Source organism: Neodiprion pinetum, chromosome 3, assembly GCF_021155775.2.
Source record: "Neodiprion pinetum isolate iyNeoPine1 chromosome 3, iyNeoPine1.2, whole genome shotgun sequence".
NCBI lineage: Eukaryota > Metazoa > Arthropoda > Insecta > Hymenoptera > Diprionidae > Neodiprion > Neodiprion pinetum.
The window spans coordinates 7,680,101-7,701,965 of NC_060234.1; the positions used below are offsets into that span (position 1 = coordinate 7,680,101).

The 21,865-nt window shown below is 35.6% G+C and overlaps 1 protein-coding gene across 3 annotated transcripts in view; it reads left to right on the forward strand.

Moving 5' to 3' along the window:
- The first annotated feature begins 9,493 nt into the window (after window positions 1-9,493).
- Window positions 9,494-21,865, forward strand: part of LOC124215349 (A disintegrin and metalloproteinase with thrombospondin motifs 9) — a 180,961-nt gene continuing 168,589 nt past the window's right edge. Inside the window, exons 1-2 of one of the 3 annotated variants that reach the window (XM_046618652.2) lie at window positions 9,494-9,661; window positions 9,848-9,953. The gene's annotated coding sequence lies outside the window, so the exon portion shown is untranslated. Of the gene's footprint in view, window positions 9,662-9,694; window positions 9,954-21,865 lie in introns of those variants that run through there. The other 2 variants (XM_069134263.1, XM_046618653.2) reach the window with 2 other exon arrangements.

Sequence of the window (21,865 nt, forward strand, 5' to 3'; positions counted from 1 at the left end):
TACTAACGTATTTACGTATTCATTCGATAATAAGTAGAAGTTAGTTTATTTAGTTGTATATACTGCGTGTCACGATAATTTTCGAAAAATTTTGTCTCCGTTTATCATGTTTCACACACGATACATGGCAAAAAAAAAGTATGAGGTTTCTACGCGAATCAATACGGGTGGTTAATCGAAAATAAAAATCTTCGAGATTCAGAATTCAGGAGAATTATACGTAACTAATTATAATTGTATGATTTTTCAATGTTTCGAAAATTATTCAGGATTCCACCTCTTGATAGACTTCATATCCATCTCAACAGTGTCAAAATTACATTCGATTAATTCCATTCAACTGTAGAATTTGGCATTTTTTATTCGACGAAGAAAATATAGTAACAGTGATCTTAATGAGAAAGAATAGTAACGGATACTAGACTTTCCGGTAACAGCTAAAAAACTAATTTTCAATTTGTACCTAGAACTATATTTTTTGATTGTGGTAAAAAATGAAAATAGAAAATAATAATTTCTCTCAGTCTATACCTTGTCAAGTTGGTGATGACTTGTAACGTCTTATTTATTTATTTTTTTTTTGGGAGTAAAAAATACAATATGTAGTACAGTACAGTTAAGAGTTTAATTTAATATACTGCAGAGAATCTGAATTTTACAATTCGTATATACAAACAAATGATATATCAAGTACTTCAAACATCAAGATCCGACTCTAAAGAGCGGCGACACATTTCCTGACGTCAATTTGAACGCCGGTCATTCCTTTGCGAACGGCGATGTCCGGACTTTGATTGCATTTTATCACGGTTATGTATATGGTATTAGTCGCTGAACTTGAGCTGCTCATTACGGTGTTCGCGGTACTTTGGATTGATCTAACTAGTTGCGTGGTTTCTGGCAACTTCCCAACGACACAAGGCGCCATTTGCTGGGTGCTGATGAAGAAATAGGACGGAATGATAGCGCCCAGATATAACAAAATCTGTTGGCCAGTCTGAAACCGGACGAATCTCATTTTACCAATTTTTTTTTCTGGTTGATAATAACACGACAATAATCCTGATTCAATGATTTCGTCTCTCTGTTTCAACGCATCGACATTAACGATGAATGGGACTCTGGACAAGAAGTTCAAAATCCAGAACAAAACTGTTAAAAGAATTTCCAGCTGAGTTGTTTGCGATAATGTTATGTAATGAACAGGAATGAAACGACATCCCTGATCTGTAATAGAAGTAATTCTGAGCGAATTTCAACATCACGAGATGTAAATACACAGAAAAATTTGAGAAAAGGTTTCGTGATTACAGGACATTCAAAACGTTCGAACTCTGGACTTTTGGATCCGATTGTAATATTTTTGGAATTATTCCCAAATAATTGCTTATTTGAGAAAATTTCCAAAGATTGTCTAAAAATGTCTAATAAATGTTATATCATAGTACAGTCACAACGCACAAATGTAATTGTTGTCGAATAGTTATCTCTTACTGGTTACTCACAGAAATCTATTCTTATTCACATTTTGTGACAAACGTTTGTAAATTTTTTAACGGTGATACGTGGCCTTCTTTAGGGTAAACAAAATACGCCTACAAACATTACAGTCGGATCGAAAACACCAGAGTTTAATAATTTTTAATGTTCTAATTGTACAAATCATTTTCTCAAATTGTTTATAACTCAGCTTGTTGTTCGAATTTACTGATTCAACGTCATTGGCCCTAATAATATTACCGGAGATTTTTTTTGCTTGCATTTGGTTATTTTTATTCACTGCGGATTGTTTCAATAAGATCGTAGAATCTATTGTATTTTGAATCTGGCTGACTGAGCTTAGAGTGTCGTTATGGCAATTCTTGAAATCGCTGAATCCAGTGCTTCTATACTCTTGAAGTCTGACTTTTGGGGATTCGTAGCATCGTGTTGCGTTCTTTCCACTCGCAGTGGGTTTCTTTTAACGTTCTATACATCGACGAAAAAACATTTCATGGTATGATTCGCCGTATGATTTTTTTATGTATTTTATTTTATAATCTATACTTCACGATTTATTATCTGGTTTGTTATGTATTAGATCGTATTCGCATGTAAAATTGCATGATGAAATCCATCGGAATTTTGGTAAAAACGCTATGCGATTTATCTATCACAAAATGATTTTCAGTAGGATGACGTTGCATGTAAACCGTCGTTACTAATTTTGAAAAGCACCGACGATAAGACGATGTTGTCATAAAAATAGTTGCACGCCATAATGATGCGATTAAATTATTTCAAGAATATTTAAACTAATTTAGCAGCATCTATTGACACAAAAAATTTTTAAGTAATTCTGAAACATCATCGATCGATCATATCATCATCGTATTTATTACAATTACGCAGATATTATCCCAAAAATAAGGCTTCACTGAATGAAATGCTGTGACAGTGAATTAACATTGGAAAAGTCTTGGATTATTTTTAAAAACAATTACAATTATACTTAACAAAATAGTATAAATTTATATATCAATGGAGATTACAGATTACACTTTGAGTTGCATTATGATCTGAATAGACTTCCAAATGATAAAAATCACTACCTTCCAATTGAGCTGGTATTCGACAGATGGTAAGACAGCCAGCGCTTCAACCGGCGGAAATACTTCAACGTGGATCATCCGGGTTTCAAAGTTACCTATTATCGGTGAGAGTGTACCTCAGCAGGGACAATGGGATATTCGACGTTCTAAAACGCGGCGCCAGATGGCGTTCTCGACTCATTGAGGCCCAAAGCCCGGAGGGAGATAAACAAGGTAAAATCGCCTTTTGCGAATATCTCAATGATAGTTTATGGATAAGTAGGTAATATTAAAATATCAAGATCCTGATAGTATCAGACCTCGATCTCAATTGGTTTTTGAGGAAAAAAATAAAACTAAAAAATACAAAATAATTTCGTCCTCACGATTGATTCGACCAATTTCTTTGAAAATTTGATCTGTTATGGAGGAGGTCAAGTGCGTTTACAGATACGGAGGACAGATTTTTAGTTTAGTAAATTCATGATAAAAAAAATTGTTCCTTTGTTAATTTTTACGCTTCCCTGTGATACCTTTCGAGCAAAATCAAGAAACGATTATCTTTACATTCCGTATGGATTCGTTAATAACACGTATTTTTTCCAAAATTTTCGTAAGGGTATGCTGTAGTAAGAAGAAAACAAAAAACTCTTTACCAGCAAAACTGTATTATTAGAAAAGCTTCAGCCATACTATTGCAAATTGCACTCTTCTTTTCATGCAAATAATATATTGAGTTAATGCATTTATACCAGAAGTTATAAGAAAAAAATTTACAATCATTTTTTTACAATAATTCCCTTACATTTGAGGTTGTGAGAAGAATCTAATATACTGAATTATTTTGCTAGAAATTTTTCTCTGAACCACATGTTACTGTAATATCGAAATTAGAAATTAAATCTTCGATAAAAAGTTATTCTTTTATCATTTTGACTTGTGAATTAGTTAATTGCAATGTTAAGAGCAATATTCGCTTTTTACGAAATTTCATCACGACGGATATTTTTAGGGATGATACCTGAGATCTCGAAGGGACATTTTCCCCCAAGTCTACTATAGGATTCCTATGCAAGTCGTGGGACAACATTGTTCGAATAACGATTATCATAATAATCGTGTCATCAAATAATAACGTTTTAGTAAAAATTAGCAACACAACTTATTCTAAACATTTATTTCATATTGAATATTATTAGAATATTTCAAGTTTTATTTTGTATAAATTATTTCTTTGCACTGTGTCGTACGATACAAAAATTTACAACAAAATTTCACACTTATAAATATTACCCTCTGAACCTTAGACATTTTCTACATCCACTTAAATAAGCTTGTTTCTGGAAACAATATAAAGAAAATGAGTGCCTCACCATGTTGTAACTTTTTCTCCACATTGGACACCAAAATTTGAATCCATAATAGTGTTTCTAAAGTATCAAAATGTAAAGTAACAAAAAAAAAAGAAAAGAAAAAAGTACTGTTTGGACCCAACCCGTGATTGTGATCTGTAAAACAATTTTTCAAGGAACAATTGGAAGAATGAATAACAAATCATCTCTTGTACGGTTCATAGTATAATATTTTATGTGTCAATGTTTATCATTGATATCGATGTATAATAAATTATATTGATTTGACAATGTATTCAAAGCAGAAACATGTACGCATAAATTTAATTAGATACGTCCGTTCAAACGATACCCAGGACATGTTATAATCTCACAGATAATTTTTGTAATAATCGGATCTGCGAAACTGACATTAAATATACGTATTCTATTTCCATCTAGAATATACCACGCAGTTCCGTACGGTGAAAAGAATTAATTAAACACCTCTGAATCCACACGTGTCGCATCTGAGGCGTATCGAACTCCCATTTTTACCATTTTATTGACGATAGACAACATTTCTTGATCAGCATTACAGTTCGAGTCGACAAAGAAACGGCGGATCGTCTACGGTCGTTATAAACTGTTATCACTTTACTTTTTTAGTGGTTTCATTTACTTGTTCATATATTCGCAAAGAATCTCTTATCACATTTGACCTCTGATATCTAAGCTGTAAGTTCTGTAACGGTTGCTGATTGTCGCACTGTATTAGCTTAGATGAGGTTTGAATTTCGTGTATTAGCTCAGCATCGACGATCTGTATCATTCAGAAGAAGACGTAAATTTTTTTCCGTCTAGCTTCCCGGAAAACTGTAAAATGGAATTTATTTTTACGCTACGATATAAATATGTTGAAAGTCGCAAGTAAAACGACGCGCAGCATGTCTCGGTGAGACAAGACGCCAACATTACGAATTCATCGATTTCAATTCTACGAGATTTCAGAAACAATTTCGTTTCACCCTGCGGCAAGATTGTACGTAAATTGTTTACGATTCACGTTCGACTGATTACATTTTGCATATAACAAGCAATTTTTGAAATAATTTTTGCATTCACAAACAGTAGACACGACATTTCTTCATTGGTTTGTAAATTTTCCCAGCTAATTGTAAGAATCGAGACTGTTCAACGCTGTCACTAATATACTTCGTCTTTCGTCAGGCTCTGCCATTAACAATTTTCTTCGAAAACCGAGGTTCTTAAAATCTTCTTAATTCCAACGTCCAATTTTCCTGAATTTTCATTTTTAGTCCCCCTCGTACCGCGATTAAATTTCCCTTGGCTTATCTTCAAAGGCGCCATTGAAATGCCCTGCAGGAAATGCGCAGGTGAATGCACAACGCACTGCAGGTGCTCGTGACTCTAATGAAACATCGAGAAAATGGACACAAAGAAGACATACACACTTGGGAGTACAGAAGCATCGTTTATGTCAGCACCAAGTCTTACTTTCCGCAGTACAACGAAGTTGCAGGTGTAGAGAATGTTTGGACAAGAAGGAATCTTTATTTGATCGTATGATAACTCGCCTTCGTATAAGGACGAATTTTGTTCGCCGCCATTGTTCTAATTTAATTACTGTGCATAAAATTTACGACTGATGAGAACTGGCGTTAATTAATTATCAAATTACAAGTTCAAGTTGAAATTTGTGTATGGAATGAGGTTTTTACGATTGCACAACGCGGGCGTAATTTATGCGAAAGCACTTATCTAAACAAATTACCGACAGTTTTGCCAATTAGTTACATGTAACAAGTAGCCAAACAATTTTTTCCCCCTCAAATCCAATATTTTACTTAAATCCTATCTCTCTGCATGAAACGTATTTTACTGATGGCGGGTATCACTCATAGCCACCCAAGCTGCTTAGATTGTTGCGTAACGGGTGAAGAAAGAGAATTTTTCGAATAACTGTAATTGCAACACACCATCTCTCAACGTTCTCAACCGACCTCTGCGACCTTCTGTTTGTATTTATTTTCACGATTTTCTTATCATTTTTTTCTGTTTTGGAAGGTTAAACTTATTCATTTTATTTTTGGCTTTTATCACTGAATCGAATATTGTACGTCAGAATTGCGTGCTGTCTATTCCAAAAGTGACGTGACTAACAGTGAGATAGCTGGGTTAACCCCGAAAGGAAAAAAACCCCGTCGTAACCACCGAGTTTAAAATAATGTAAAATTATCAATTCTACTACAGCAATAGTTAAGACGGATTTTCCTCGTGCGATATAAAAGGCAGAAATTTGATATGAAATTGTGAGATTATTACTTCAAAGTCTGCAGGAGTTTCTATTTAGTATTCAATTGAAGCACGCGGAGTGTCCTGGACTTTATCCAAATGCAAGAGTTTGTGGCGGTATGATTGGTTTCATAACGTCAGAAATAGTCGAAGAGAGGAAAATATTGCCAGTAAAATTATTTTCCACGGTAAACTTGTCGTCAGTCATTTCTACCGATGATTCCCGCTAATTAATATTCGCACAACTATACGGTTCTTGATATTCGTGAACTTGAAGGCTTTACTGTGAAACCGCCTGAACATATTTTAACCGCAAACCATTCCTTTAGAAGTTCATTTAGAAGATAAATAAATAAAAAAACAATCAACGAATCAATAAATAAATTTAAAAAGCAATCATTCAGTTAAGTCTGATCATGATAGCTATGGGAAATTTTTGGATCTTGAATTGCGTGGATCGTTTTAAAGTATAACTGATCCAGATAAAGCTGTGTTACAATGAAGCTCAAACGCAGGTAAGGAAATATAAAAATTATATTGAAAGTTACGTTACGTTATATTATTTATCAGTTTCGACGATAACTGGAAAAAGTGATTTGAAAAAAACCTCGTCACATTTTTTGATGGACCGCTTAGGAAAACAAGACCGAGACGAAAAATGTTTGAGGAACGTCTAAAATGCAAGCACCGAAACGTACCGAGATATGGTTAATTACATGGCACACATGCCACTCTTCTCGTACAGTTTGAGTAACCTGCACCAAAATCTCACTAAAACTTTCCTCGTGTATCCGACCAGAGAGTAGACGGTAACATTTTACACGCGTGTCTGCGATACTGTGCCGGTTACTTCTTATCTGGTCTATTTTCGTGAAAATTGTTGCTTGAATCAACAAAAAGATTTAGCCTAGGAGGAATTAGTTTGACTATGCAAATAATTCAGTCCATTGTATTGAAAAAAAAATTTCGATTAAGATGAATATTTGGTTTCGTGCCAACTTAAATTTTTCGATTGCTAACAGTTATTTGTTTATTTTTTCTCATTGAAAGAAACTTCAGTCTGCAATATAGCAGGTACGTTGAATGTTTGATCTAAGGAGAAATATAATATAATTTTGACTACGTAGGAAAATTATGCAATCAGTAGCGCTTGTTTAAACCGTTAACTGGGCCTTTTGTGAGAGTTTCGAATTCCTAAACCAATTTTTTTATTTTTCTCGCAATCAGAGTTCAGATCTTATACCGGAAAAGTTAGATACATCAACGATTTCACATTTAAAAATGAGACACTTCTATGTGGAACAAACGAAGAATATTGAATTACAAAAAAAAAAACAATTTGATATTTTCGAAATGCACATTTGAAAAGGTTATCGCGCTGAATTCGATAAGACAATAATATTTTCTAAATATGTATATAATTCAAGAATCACGAATCCTAATTGAACAAAATGATTTATTATAAACAACTTTAAACAGATGCCATTGGTGGACAATTTTTTTTTTTTTTGTTTAAATGTAACAGCTCTTTTCATACACTGAGAGAAATTGTTATTTTCGCTTACCGCTCAGTCCTTAGCTATTTTCATTTTTTAGCACAATCGAAAAATATGGTACAAAATGAAAATTAGTTTTGTGGCTGTTACCAGAAAATCTAGTATCCCTTACTATTTTTTCTCATTATGATCATTCTTACTATATTATCTTGTAACTGTTGCGAAAATTTAATGCTTGTAGAAAATTTGTAGAAAATTCATTAGCTAAGAGAATGGATCATATTCATTTAGTTAATCGGAATTGCACGGAATATAAAATTAGCCTCGAAATGATCGTGAACACCGCGATGTACCCGTAGTTTTTGACAAGTGGTTACGATCATTTGAAAGGAGGGACAAAATTTCTTTTTCATTGTTAAAAGATGTGGGTTTGATCAAATCGACCTCGATCAGCTTAAATTGTACCTGTGAGCCGTAGCTTTATAAGTTTATGTATCGACATATGGGATACTCCAAAAGTATACTCATATGCATCGACATCTGGATAAATTTGACTATTTCATTGCATGAATCAATGTTTGGATCTATTCCGGAAGAGCGGTTATCGATTCTACAAGCGGCGATTCCCCGTGAAGAGGTCGGATTCTTTTTCTTTACGTACGTTTCCACATTCGGCGTTACTACATGAGCAGATTGGATGTTTCATATTTAAAAGTCTGTCTATCGGTATATAATTTGTAGAACAGCCGTATGTACAAACGAATTTGTAGAACTACGTCACGTGTAGAAATAAACTTGTGTAAACAAACTTGTAGAACAGTCGCATGTAGAATAAATTTGTAGAACCGTTACATGCAGAAACGAACACGTAGAACGAAAAATTGTAAAACGGTCGCATGTAGAATAATTTTGTAGAATCATCAAATGTAGGAACGAACATGTATAAACAAAATTTATAGAATAGTCGTATGTAGAATAAATATTTAGAATATATCGCATGTAGAAACCAACCTGACAAAAAAATGCTTCTAGAACGGTCGCATGTAGAATTATTTTGTAAAATCATCATATGTAGAATAATTTTGTAAAAATCATCACACGTAGAAACGAACATGTAGATAGAAAACTTGTAGAACAGTCGCATGTAGAATTATTTTGTAGAATCCTCATATGTAGAATAATTTTGTAAAAATCATCACACGTAGAAACGAACATGTAGATACAAAACTTGTAGAACAGTCGCATGTAGAATTATTTCGTAGAATCCTCATATGTAGAATAATTTTGCAAAAATCATCACACGTAGAAACGAACATGTAGACAGAAAACTTGTAGAACAGTCGCATGTAGAATTATTTTGTAGAATCCTCATATGTAGAATAATTTTGTAAAAATCATCACACGTAGAAACAAACATTTAGAAAAAAAAAGAAAACTGTTAGAACAGTCATATATGTAGAAATGGACAAGTAGAACCAGCGTACGTGAAACTACGGGGAGGAGTCACATGTAGAAAAATTTTGGGTTCAAACGGAATTTGCAGAATCGATTCGTGTAGAATTATCGGACCTCCCCCGTCATAAGGCTCCGATACCGTCCCCCCGAAGGAGCGAAACAGGGTTGCGGCATGACACCAACGACGACCATGCGACCGCTCTGGTGACGTCGAGCGATGTGTTCGACGGGGGAGGGGATATGCTACTCTTGGAAATCTGGCTAGCTGCTGACCGAGGACTGAGACCAGCTCTATAGCCCGTAGCACACACTCCGCGCGGTAAAGTCGTCTCGGTAGGACTCCCTGAGTTTAGTCGGCTCGTGGAAGTGGACTTGGCAGGTTCTCGTCCTCGTCGTGAGCTTTGCAGTACCTCGCCTTGTCCAGATCCAGATCCAGATCCAGATCCAGATCGAGATCCAGATCGAGATCGCGATCGGCATTGGGACCCTCAAAGTTATTACACGCGTGTATAGTCAATATACATACGCGCATATATATATATATATATATATGTATGAAAAGAAATATATATATATATACGCTTCGGGCAAGGGTCATTTTAATTTTCACCATAAAAATTAATTACCATGTTCGGTCGCTGTTCGGATTTTCAAATCATAACACTCAATCGAATTGCAGATACTACTTACGCTCGTTCTATCTCGGTAAACGGACTCTGTGATGTTTGTGAAATTATTCTAGTGTCTATGATGTGAATACCGTGCAGGGATTTACTTACGCGAAGGTAGGTGAAACCGATCACTACGTAGACGTAATTTTTTTCGGTAGAAAAGTTTCTTTTTTCACTCATAACTTTGCTGTCAAAATTTTCTTTCTGTATTCGCGTCTTATAATTTCACGATATCCACGTGTTAAACTCACCTACTGTAATACTCAATAATAATTTTATGGTATGCTATTTTAATTGTACTTGAAAAGTTGAAGAGGTGAGCAGTCTTCGTTCTGATGAACAAAGACAATCGTTTGAAACTGGTGACTTCGATGAAAGATACCTTTCATCTATATTCTCAATACACATCCATGTAACTATGTTATACCTTCTTCGCCGGAGATAAAAATGTTGCAAAATCACGACGGAGAGATAAAACCGTAAATCAAGTCATTCCGACTGCGAGCACATATTATAAATAATGGCAGAAGCGGTCAAATTCAAAAATTTATGTACCGCAACACGGTGTACATTATATACATACATACATAATGTATAACTTTCAAACGCGGGTAGGTTATAATTTAAGAGTGAAACGGACCAAAGATTAATATTAAATTGTAAACACGTGATACGATAGTTTTAAAAAACTTACTCTGACGCAAATACTGAATAAATTAACAGAATCCGATCGTCAAACTACTAACGCAAAACTTCAACGTAGTACTTTGCACGCAGGCAAGCTGGCATTAGAGTAATTAAAATCGTAATTGGGCTCCGTATAAATCGATGTATCGATTAGCCAGAGAGTGTTTCACGATCTCTTTCCGTCTTACATAACGTCGAACACCTGTAATATCAAAGCTGCACCAGAGCCAGACCGAACCAGACCATATATACTCACGTTACACACATTACAGAAACCATCCACGTATCTACGGAAACTGACAAAATTGACTAAAGAAAAAAATTAAATAGACGAAAAATTTTATCGGTACCGGTCACTTCCCCGCCTGTCGAAGACTCATTACATATTTGACTTCGGAATTTTTCGCGACGCTGTTAGTTTCGGCTCAATAAAACCGCACGTTTATTCCGAGCTCGAAGACGTTGAATCTTTGCATAAAACTAATCTTTCGCCGCTAATCGCATGCATCGGAAATATCGAACGATAATCGACAAACTTGCCATCTCGATTTGTCCAGTTAGACACATAGTTAGACATTAAAAATCCGGACCAACTGAACTTGTGACTCCCCGTCTTGTGTTTTAATTTCACTAGTGCAATGTAAATTTGTGTATATTATGCGTATATGTATCCTTCAAGTTATGAATTTTAGCAAAGTCAATCCTACTGCGATTGAGTTCATCGTTCAATTCCTTCGAAATCAATTATCTCGAGCGATGAAACTTTCTTGGGGTGGCTACACAAGTAGCGACGACGTCACGCAGCGTAGTCAATCAGAAGCGAGGGTTCGATCGATCAGCGTTACAAAGTCCCTATCACGGTAAAGCAAAACACGGCTTCCTATTGGCGGTGGGTTGTGACGTCACGGCCGTAATTCAAGCGCGGCGTGAAAATTCTGATGGTAGTATCAGGGTCGGAATTATTGACGGGGTGAAGAACGCAGGGTGATATTATCTAACCTCTGATCACTCGGCGCGTAGTTTACATCCGCTTATAGATATTTATACGATATTGTGTATCGAACTGTTGGTTAAGTTGTAACATGTATTTCTGGAATAATTTCAACACGCCGCGGTAAAATGGTCACGTCCACGTGCAAAGTGTTCCTGTAAAATATGAGTAAACCTACGCGTCAAACGGACCACCAACAAGACTACGAACGACACGCACGTTAGCCTGGCAAAGTTATAACTACCTAGCTTCTGCTATCCATCCGCAAGGCCTTGCCGAGAGTATATCATAGATATAGGCATAATGTCGAAGTGAGAAACGCGAATTGAATATCAATTATTGTTCTTCGCGGCAGACGTGCAACGTGTTACCATTATGAAATATGCCTCCGTTTGGGGGGGAAAAGTATGTCTTCCGAAAGAGAAGAAAAGAAAAAAAAAAAAAAAAAAAAAGAGGCACATATTTATTTTTGTTTGCGTATAATGATAAACAGTTCGGCGACGAGTCGTCTCGAGTCATTGTGCTCGGACAATCGCCATATCTTCCGAGTTCTCGTGCGAAGAAAGGCATTGTTTCCATGATGTATATGAGAATTTGCATGATTTTCACGCGAGGTGTTGCGGGGATCGTTTTGGAATGGAGCTGAACAAATTTCGATCAGCACGTGCCAGTTTCCAAGACGTCAAGGTCGATTTGATCCCGCTCCCTGTCTCCTTTTCTCTCTTCAAATCAATCTTGGAAAATTCTCGTTTCTTCTGACAGTCTCGAACCGTAATCGAAGCAGAAATAACACTCGACAGCCCCGATCGACCCACTTTAGATATAGATTGCGCTTCAAAGTTCAATGGCACCCGATGTGTGAGACCGTAAATGGGTTAATCACCGTCGGTTATTCCGGTTCCGGCTGTTCCAATTATTATCACAGTGAAAAACGGAAGTTATATTAGACTCATTCTCTCGCAAGAATCTCGAATTCTACCGACTAACATTTATCGATTTTGATCGAGGAGAATTTTAAGTCTTTGCGAGGCGTTCGAGACGCGATCGAAGACGTATAAATGGAAGAGAACGAGGATCGAATAAACAAAAATACTCATTGAACGAAGTAGGAATTGTTGGGCACGCTACGTAACACGCCTAAAAACAGCTTAATATTTAACTCGTACACGGAAGGCGTTAACAGCCAGTTATACGTTACGTTGAACGATTGTGTCCGCACGTTGATGTGTCATAGCAGCCGCATATAATGTAATATAATGTAGTACACGAGTATTTCGTAATATTTTAATACATGTTCACCATTCATATATAATATTACACAAACTAAACATCGTGAAAATTTTATTCGTGGTCGTATCTCGAGAGAGAGAGATAGAGAGAGAGAGAGAGAGAGAGAGGGAGGGTGATAAGACGATCGACAGATAAATAGCGAGACTTGTGTTCGGCGTATATATAGATATACATGAACTGAAAACGTGCGAAGTGATGAATATATTACGCACAGAGTAAAACAACGCTAGCAGTTTAGTATCGGGATGCATAGGTCACGGTTACTAGTTAGACAAATCGCGTCTATCTCTCTCGCGGCGAGGATGATTCTGACGCTTGATTATGATACTCTCACTCTCGCTGTCGAGAGCCGATGGATTATTTATGTTTCAATGTGATGCGTGGATATATATATATATTAGACTGGGCCAAAAAAAACGAAGAATTTTTTCTTTTAATGGTACTGTAAAAACATTGTTCATGACGACAAATAAAAATTATCCTGAAAGTTTGAGCCCTTAATATCAATATTAAGGGGTGTATCGTTACAGCTATTGATTTTTTAACAGTTACCGCATTATTTTTTACCCAAAATCCGTCAATTATCAATCTGAAAAATTTTATCAATTCATATTTTTGAAGGAAATTAAATTTCCTCCAACAAAGCTCTCCTACTAAATTGACGTAGATCGAGCCGTTTCCTTGTAATCGTGCCTTAAACATTGATTTGTTTTTTCAAATTTTTGTTTGAATTTTTGATTTTTGTAATTACCATAAAAATCAATATTTTCATAGATCAAACCATCATTTTTGTGGGAAATTTGATGCTCTACGAAAAAGGTCTCTTAACATTTTTCATGAAATTCACTCCTTTAAAAGTTATTCGACATTGAAATTACTTTTGAATACAATTTCAATATACATATATATACATACATATATACAAGTCTGCATTGCAACCGTTTTATACTTGCAAAATATCGGATAAATAGATGCAAGAAAGAAAAAATAACGACGAGGACACTCTGCATTTTTCATCTTGTCCGTTTGAATTCACGAAGAGTCAAGTCGATCTGGCATTAACATTCGTCCCGGAAATTCTATTTTCTACCCTCAAATACAACGATCATAATGGTAAATCGTTTTTCGGCTTGAAGATTTTTTATGCCAAATAACTGGGAAAAACTAGAGATTGTGTAATTTGACTTATTCTCTGATTACCATAAAACGTATTGAACTGACTTACTTCTAGTGAAGTAAAATAATTACACGATTAAATTTCGTCAACGTTTGCAAACTTGAAATTCATAATTACACATCATTCGGCTTCGATTTCAAAATCACTAGATGCGGCTATTTTTAAACCTGCGGAGACTCGATTCGACCATAGAGTACATAATTCCTATAGCGTTAAGTACTCGAGAAATTTTCACGTGTGAAAATTGATACAATATCGGAACATGGAAAAAGAAAGAATCGAGCGACAGAATTTTTCTGGCACAATATGTATTGGGAATTAACAATAAGCTGCTCCAAAAATGCTGAACAAGCATAATACGTTTCATTCAGATCCAATTTGTGCCTTGTGATACGTGGAGTATAGCGTAACATAATCAGCGGCTTATTTATAAGATGCGACGAGATTTAACACTGGAAGAAATATTTGCTGAAGTAACCTTGACATTCGATCTAGTCATAAGGATTATGAAATTTTCCATTTTATTTTATCGTGGATCGTGATTTCTACGATAACTTCACAGAATTAGAACCATTTTTACTTTTCAATGTTGTTTACTCTCACGAATCCGAATAACTGAAATATTTTTGCCTAATCCTTACAGTTACACAGAACTTGACAAAGAATCTGATAGTTATTTCGCACGCCAACATTCTGATAAAGTATAACAGTGAAATACAATACAACAGCTAAAACATCGAATAAACGATCCTACATGTGATTCCGTGAATGTTAACAGGTGCGAATATGTATACTAGGGTGGTCCTTATATGGGTTCGACAAAAAACTCATGATGGAGCGCGTCAAATCGGTTCCAAATGTTGAAAAAAAAAAATCCCTAATTTTTTCAGATTCTTATTTCATTCCCCTAGTCTCCCTGTTTAAGCGGGAAGTTTCAAACTGTTCAAAAACATTGTCATTCACTATATTTTGTACTGAATTTTATTTCAAGGTTATTCGTAGACAAAAAATCCCTATTCTGGAATATTCAATGATATTGTACTTCTTTTAGATAAAAAAAAAAAAAAAAAAAATCGTCAATGGTGTATTCCATTAGAAACGTGTGCTACAGTATTTTTTTTTTTTTTTTCACAAGATGACAAATGATTAGATTACGTAAAAATAATAATCCCAATATTTGCATGTCATCGACTGTGATATTACATAGTGTTGATATGTGGGTATTCCATTACAGTACCGACTAAATGAATGTTAGTGTTTTGTTTCAATTTTTTTTTCCAGATTATATCTGACTGACAAGAAAGATATGTTTTTTTTTTCACCGAAAAGAAGATGAATCTCACTCAATATTCGAGATTATAAATTTTTTCCGCCTACGAATAACCTTGAAATAAAATTCAGTACAAAATATAGCGAAGGAGCGTAGTTTTGAATAATTTGAAACTTCCCGCCTAAATAGGGAGACTAAGGGAATGAAACAAAAAATTGAAATAATTAAGGTACATTTTTCAACATTTGGAACTGATTTAACAGGCTCCGTCTTGGATTGTTTTTTTTTTTTTAGCCTACGTGTGAACCACCCTAAATTATATACATGGATTATCGCGAGTAACAAGGGGAAAAAGGAAATTTAAAATGAGCACTGAAAACCTGCGGTACCGAATTATACACACATTCGTATGTATAAATGTCTGGGCGTAAAACGATAAACGCGTACTCTAAAGCGGATTCAAATAATTATAATGTATGTTAATTTTGTCGTTAATTGACTCCAAATGTTTGATTATACATATAGGGTGTCCGTAAAATGTCTCTTCTTTTATATTTTCATACGATTTCAAAATCTGACACGAATACTTCAGGTATTATGCTCATCAGGCTTTGTCTTTATAATGTCAAGGATGATTTCTTCTTTTTTTTTTTTTTTTTTGCATATTTCTCAACGGTTTTACTTCTGTCGGCGAACCTTCCGACAGATACACCCAAAATTGAAAACATTCTGCGATTTTTTGACACAGTTTCAACTTCAATCCGAAACTAGAGCTTTGACAACTATCAAAGAGATTGGCAAAAATTCGTAAAAAATCGATTAAATGGGATCAAAGTTGTTTAAATTTTTGAGTTTATCGAATGGCTTGAGGGTTCTTTTTGTGTGGACTCCAACCTTGAAAAAAAAAAAAAATCTGAGGAGCGAGATGACAAATATCTCATAACGTTCATTCGAAACGTAACACTGCAGTTTTGAATAAATCTGTATTTTTTGGCTCAAGGGTCAAATTTCTATTGTCCAGATAATTTCCCACGGTGGTTTTTCATGCTAGCGCAACTAGTATCGTTGACTTTGTAACCTGATAAACATTACATTTGTCACAGTTACTAAAAAATTCTGTTTTAAAATGGCTGGTTATCGGTACAATAACGATTTAAATATCGTACAAGTTACTAGAAAATATCTTAAAAATAACTATTTCGTGTAATTATAGTTATCACTGATAAATTTTATGGCTAATGGACAATTAAATCAGTAAGATTATTAGACTATAAGATTATTTCGATCAAACAGGACCTCGAAATTAAATTATCGCAATCCGGTTACAAGAATATACAGTACAAATAACCGCAACGAAAAACAACAGTTTAAAAAAATGTTTAAAAATTCTCTAATCACAGCTATAAAATTAATTTTCATTTTTTACTTAGATACAGATTTTTCGGCAATGATAGAAAATGAAAACTAGTTGACAAAAGATTTCTCTCGGCGCAGGAAAGTTCGTTGGCGTTCACCTTGTACAAGCAATGCACACACACAGGTAACTAACTATGTACTATGTGTGTAAACAACAGTGGGTGCCGTAAGAGAGAGAGAGAGAAAGGCGGTGTAAAATGTGTACTCTACACTCGACTACTACATTATACACACTGTGCCGTGTAGAATTGAATCAGCCGATTTTCGCGCTTTGGTTCTGCGAACGAAAGATAGTGAGAGAGAGATAGAGAGAGAGAGACCATTGATATCGCTATGTTATGTCACGCAAATTAACATATTATTATAAGATAACTTTGGGGCTCTAGGTTATACGTTACTTGTTACATACACTTTATACTGTTAGTCAGTCAGTCCGTCGTTCGGTCGGTTCGCCGAAACCTCATCCGTGGGTTTTTGTATTTGGTGCTTCTTTTTATTCTTCGTTACAATTTTTCCACCACTGAAGATTCTACCATTCAATTTCTCCTCATGTTGAAAAGGTTTTTATCAGTCAGTCCGTCTTTTGGGGTCGGTTCGCCGAAATCTCATAAACGGAATAGAAAAATCTATTTGCTGTGTCGGTTTTTTTTTTTTTTTTTTTTTTTTTGGAAAAAAAAATTTTCCAACATGTTTCTATTTACTCGCTGCTGGAGTTTTGTGAAATCTTTTTGGATCAATTTATTATTTCAAAGTGTAAAGCTAATTTTTGCAGTTTCGAGTGAAGTGCAGTGATTTTTTTTTTCAGCAGAAGCTTCTCTTTCGTTCCGTTTCTTTATTCTATTCCCATAGCCGCTATTGCCAAATTGATAGCCATTAAGAGACGACGAATGTAAAGTATAAGACCCAGTTGAGTCGACGCCGAAAGTGACGGGAAAATATTTATAACGACAAGCTTTTCAGGCAAAATCACACGTTTTGTCTGTTATACATGTATCTCGTGAACGTGTGAAAATTTCTTCTGTATTGTGCCCAATTTTTTACCCCTCTCTTCCTACAGTCATCTCGTATCGTATTTCGTTTTTCACCGCTAGAGAAGATTTATTATTCTCTCTTGCCTAAGTTCAACACGTCTTGCAGTATAGAGTCACTGGGTTTATCGGCATGAGAACGAATTTTAAAAAGACGTCGGCTTATAGGCAACCTCCATTATTTCACCGCGATTCCAATGTCACGTGCGCAACACACGGTATAAGTCACCGACTCAGGATTAAAATAGACCAACTGGCTGTGCTAATCTAAGATTCTTAGCGCTGCGTGATGATCGTCCGTGTTTGACAGGGGATTCAGCGTAGGGAAATTCCACATTCGAGGTGATGGAGAATCCTCTATTTGTTTTTTTTTTTTTTTATACTTCCAAACCAGTTCGAGTTGAAAAAAATTATAATTACCAGTTTACCTTTCGTGGCGAAAAACTTTTGTCCAATTTTCGCCAACTTTGCACAAATACTTGAATAAAGTCAATCGGCAATTAGAGTGGTAAGTTGACTATATTTAGTTGATTGACTTGTTTTTTTTTTTACTGCCAACTTCGACAATTGATGTTGACATAGTTCGAGATTTTCTCAAGTCAACCGTGTCGTTTAATGAATAAACCCCAGACTCTGCATTTTTGTTCGTTCTTTAAAAGCGTCCTTCGTCTTATCATATGATTTTTTACGCACAACTCAATTCGCAGGCTAATTATGTAAAAGAATGTGTTCTCAACGACTAGTTTATCGCTCACCGCTTGCCGTCCAGCGGGCTAAACAACAACGGCAAAACAAGGACGCAAGCTGATTTGCTTCTTTTCGTCCTGCTATCATATCAAGTTTTATATTGTCGTTGCTTCGAGCAAATCAAATTTCCCGCATGATTGACAATTGTAGCAGCGAATACGGCATGAAATCACGTTGCAAAAAATTCCCACTTTATCAAACTGAAAAAATTCGATACACCGAAGAAACAAATTTAATGTCGGAATAACCAAAAAATATCGCATTTTCGACCACAATCACAATTGCGTAGTAAATAGTGCCACATTTTCTGGTGCTAGCAATAACATTCTAAGGCTTTTGCAACAATAAAAAGAAAAGAAAATTTTTCTCGAAATAGTTTTTTTTTTTATTTTTGTCTTATCTATACTTTATTATTATCTATTACTTTATTAAACACGAACTAATCATCAACGAATGTAGTAAGCAAGAATTCTGACGGCTGAATAAATCATTCGTACGGTGCGATTACTCCTCACGAAGCTAATTACATTAACGTATTTATTTATTTATAGTATATTTAGCGAGCATCCGAGAACCAAGCGTGTCTCTTTTATCGATACTGGGGATATTTATTATTACATCTTTTTCCGCGCACTGAGAACGTTACGTGCGCGAACGTCTGCGGGCGAGAAGACGGTGTTTAAAAACAAACGGCGAGTTTTCCTATTTCAAGGGCATCGACGCTATTAGCTATGCACGTTTACCGCGAACGCGAAACATTCCATGGACGATAAATCGACGATTCGCGTCAGTGTGATAGGTATTACACATAAACGTGTGCAGGCTTGCATTCTCATTGCTCATCTTGTCGTACGACACAATCTCGGGTCAAAACGAGAGGCGATTTCGGAGGCGCCACAGTTGCGTCTTCAAAAATATAAAAGAAGCAAAATAAAGAGGAAAAAAAAAAAAAAAAAAATACAACAACAACTGTCCTCACAATATTAATATTAATTGCATTTAAGATATTATTAATTGGGAATAATTTGTGATTACGCAGACTGTTTCATTGCACGTATTATACGTATACATGTATGCAATCTGCTTGTCAGATTGAATAATTATAACTGGCCTGTACGTTGACGAATGACCGTTTACTTTTAATTAAATTTAATTAAGGTTGATAATTTCTCGGAAAAAGCGTAATCATATGGGGCCGGTTGTTGTGATTGAAACTGCACGTTTTTGACTGGATTATTACAGGATTTCTGAGAATGAGACGTAATTGAAAAACAAAATTGTTTGTATTCTCAAATCGGAAGTATTACCTCTAACGTAACGAACAAAAGGTCACTTTCGATTGGAAAATTATGTATCTTTATTTCCCCATTCCTATTCATCGTACTTGTTTTTCTACGTGTCATGGGCCTTATGCACGTTCGTGCGAATATAGATGTAAAGTCTGTCCGTCAGGTTAGGCTAGATTTAAACCGTAATCGACAAGTGAGGCGATAGATTTGGCGACCCTAACCTACTATGAGCCGCGGCACGAAATATAATGACGTCAATGCATTATTCTGCGGATATAGAGTTTTGCTTTTCTTTTTTTCCTCACACAATAGTGTACGGTAATTATAAGGTTGGATAATAAAATTCAGTTGTACACAATGTGTGTCTAATATACAGGAATCTTACGCAATGTGATGTTTAAACAAAAGAACGCTCGATGAACGTCTACAACCGAAAGAAAGAAGTAAAACAAAAATATTAACGTATAATATCGTATAATGGAAATGTATACCGGGAGAATCTCTTGAAACTTGAAAATGAACCGCGCATGCGCCGAATAATTCAATCTCATTGGTCGACGAAATCTTCCCGCAGCGATATTTTTGTCTGCGATGCAGGCGGGCCAACGTACGCAAAATGTTTAGGTACGTTTGAATTTTTAAAGAGCATGAGCATTAAGTTTCGACCGTTTTTTGAAGAATCAACTTCCCGGCACAATAACAAATGCTTCCGAAACCTTTCCGAGTCAATAGCTCAATTATTTGAGATTCCAACCTCGAAAATTCGTGTCAACTACATCGCCGCCAGAAACAGAGTTTGACAGCTGAAATTCGGGATTTCCAGCCTGCACGAACAGCCCATAAAATTGGTGCATGCGCAGTTGATTTTCAAGTTTCAAGAGATTGTCCCGGTATGTGTGGCAGATTATGATTCGACTCTTGGAAATTTCGCATGTAATTGTTGTTTTTTTTTTTTTCTTTTAATTCGGCCATTGATCAAAATCCAACACCAAAATGTTATTGCTTGCAAAGGTTTACTTTTTGAGTTATGATTGACCAGAATTTCAATATCCCATTTTCTCCAAAAGAAATGTATTTCCACGTTTTATAAAGTATATGGTACTCTATCTTCTCTCTTAAAACGTCATTAAAATAAGCTGATTTTCAATTTTTCCGTCTGAACATGTTATTTATAAGACTCCAATTCGATCTTGGAATGTATAGCTAAGCCTGTATTCTTTCAAGACGCATTGTCAAATCTATAACGCAAAATATGCGTAACTGACGAGATATTTCACAACGAACGTTGAAAATTTACAGCTGTCTAAGTTGTACCTATTCTTATCTCGAACGCTTGAAAAATCATTTAAAACGTTTTTACATCACAAGGAATGCGTTCTTCGGCAGGAAAGTTGTTCAGCAATCTTTGGTATGAAAACATCAAATATTTCTTTATCGACGTTACTGCATTATAATTTATATAATTCATGAGTGTAATTTTTTAAATATACCGGAAAAAAACGGTGAAATTCAGCAGATTAAGCGTGTAATTGCACGAGCCTTGCTATATTTTCGTGCAGGCTGGCCACCTCAAGCTTCAACCGTCAAACGCGGTTCACGGAGGTTATGTTGGCGATAGGATTTTTTTGCTGTCAAATTGATCTCAAATAGCTTATATTGAGATTTGGGCTAGTTTGGCAAGCTTTTATTGTCGCCTGACTGACGACTGATCAGAGTCATGATAACCACCTAGTTTTAATTCACCAATTGACGTGGGAAAATTTGACATTCCATGACCCGTTTCGCGTAAATTGGCTGCCCTGACTTGCAGACAAAAATACTACCGCGGTGCGATTTCGTCGATCAATAGAGCTCGGTTATTTTTTGCACGCGCAGTTGGGCACTTAGTCTGTTAGGATTTGCCGTTTACTCTCAGTAACTTTTTCGTCACAAATCATTATTTCAAACATAGAAGTATCGCAGGTGTGGAAGCTTTTCCTTTTCCGATACGTGATGCATCGATTATACTCGACGGTGACAAATATCTCGCAACGGCTAACTTTACGTCGATGTTTCGTTGGAACGATGCCAACGAGTCAGATTTCCCCTCTCTTTATCTATAACCTATCTTCTTCTAATTATCTCTCTCTGG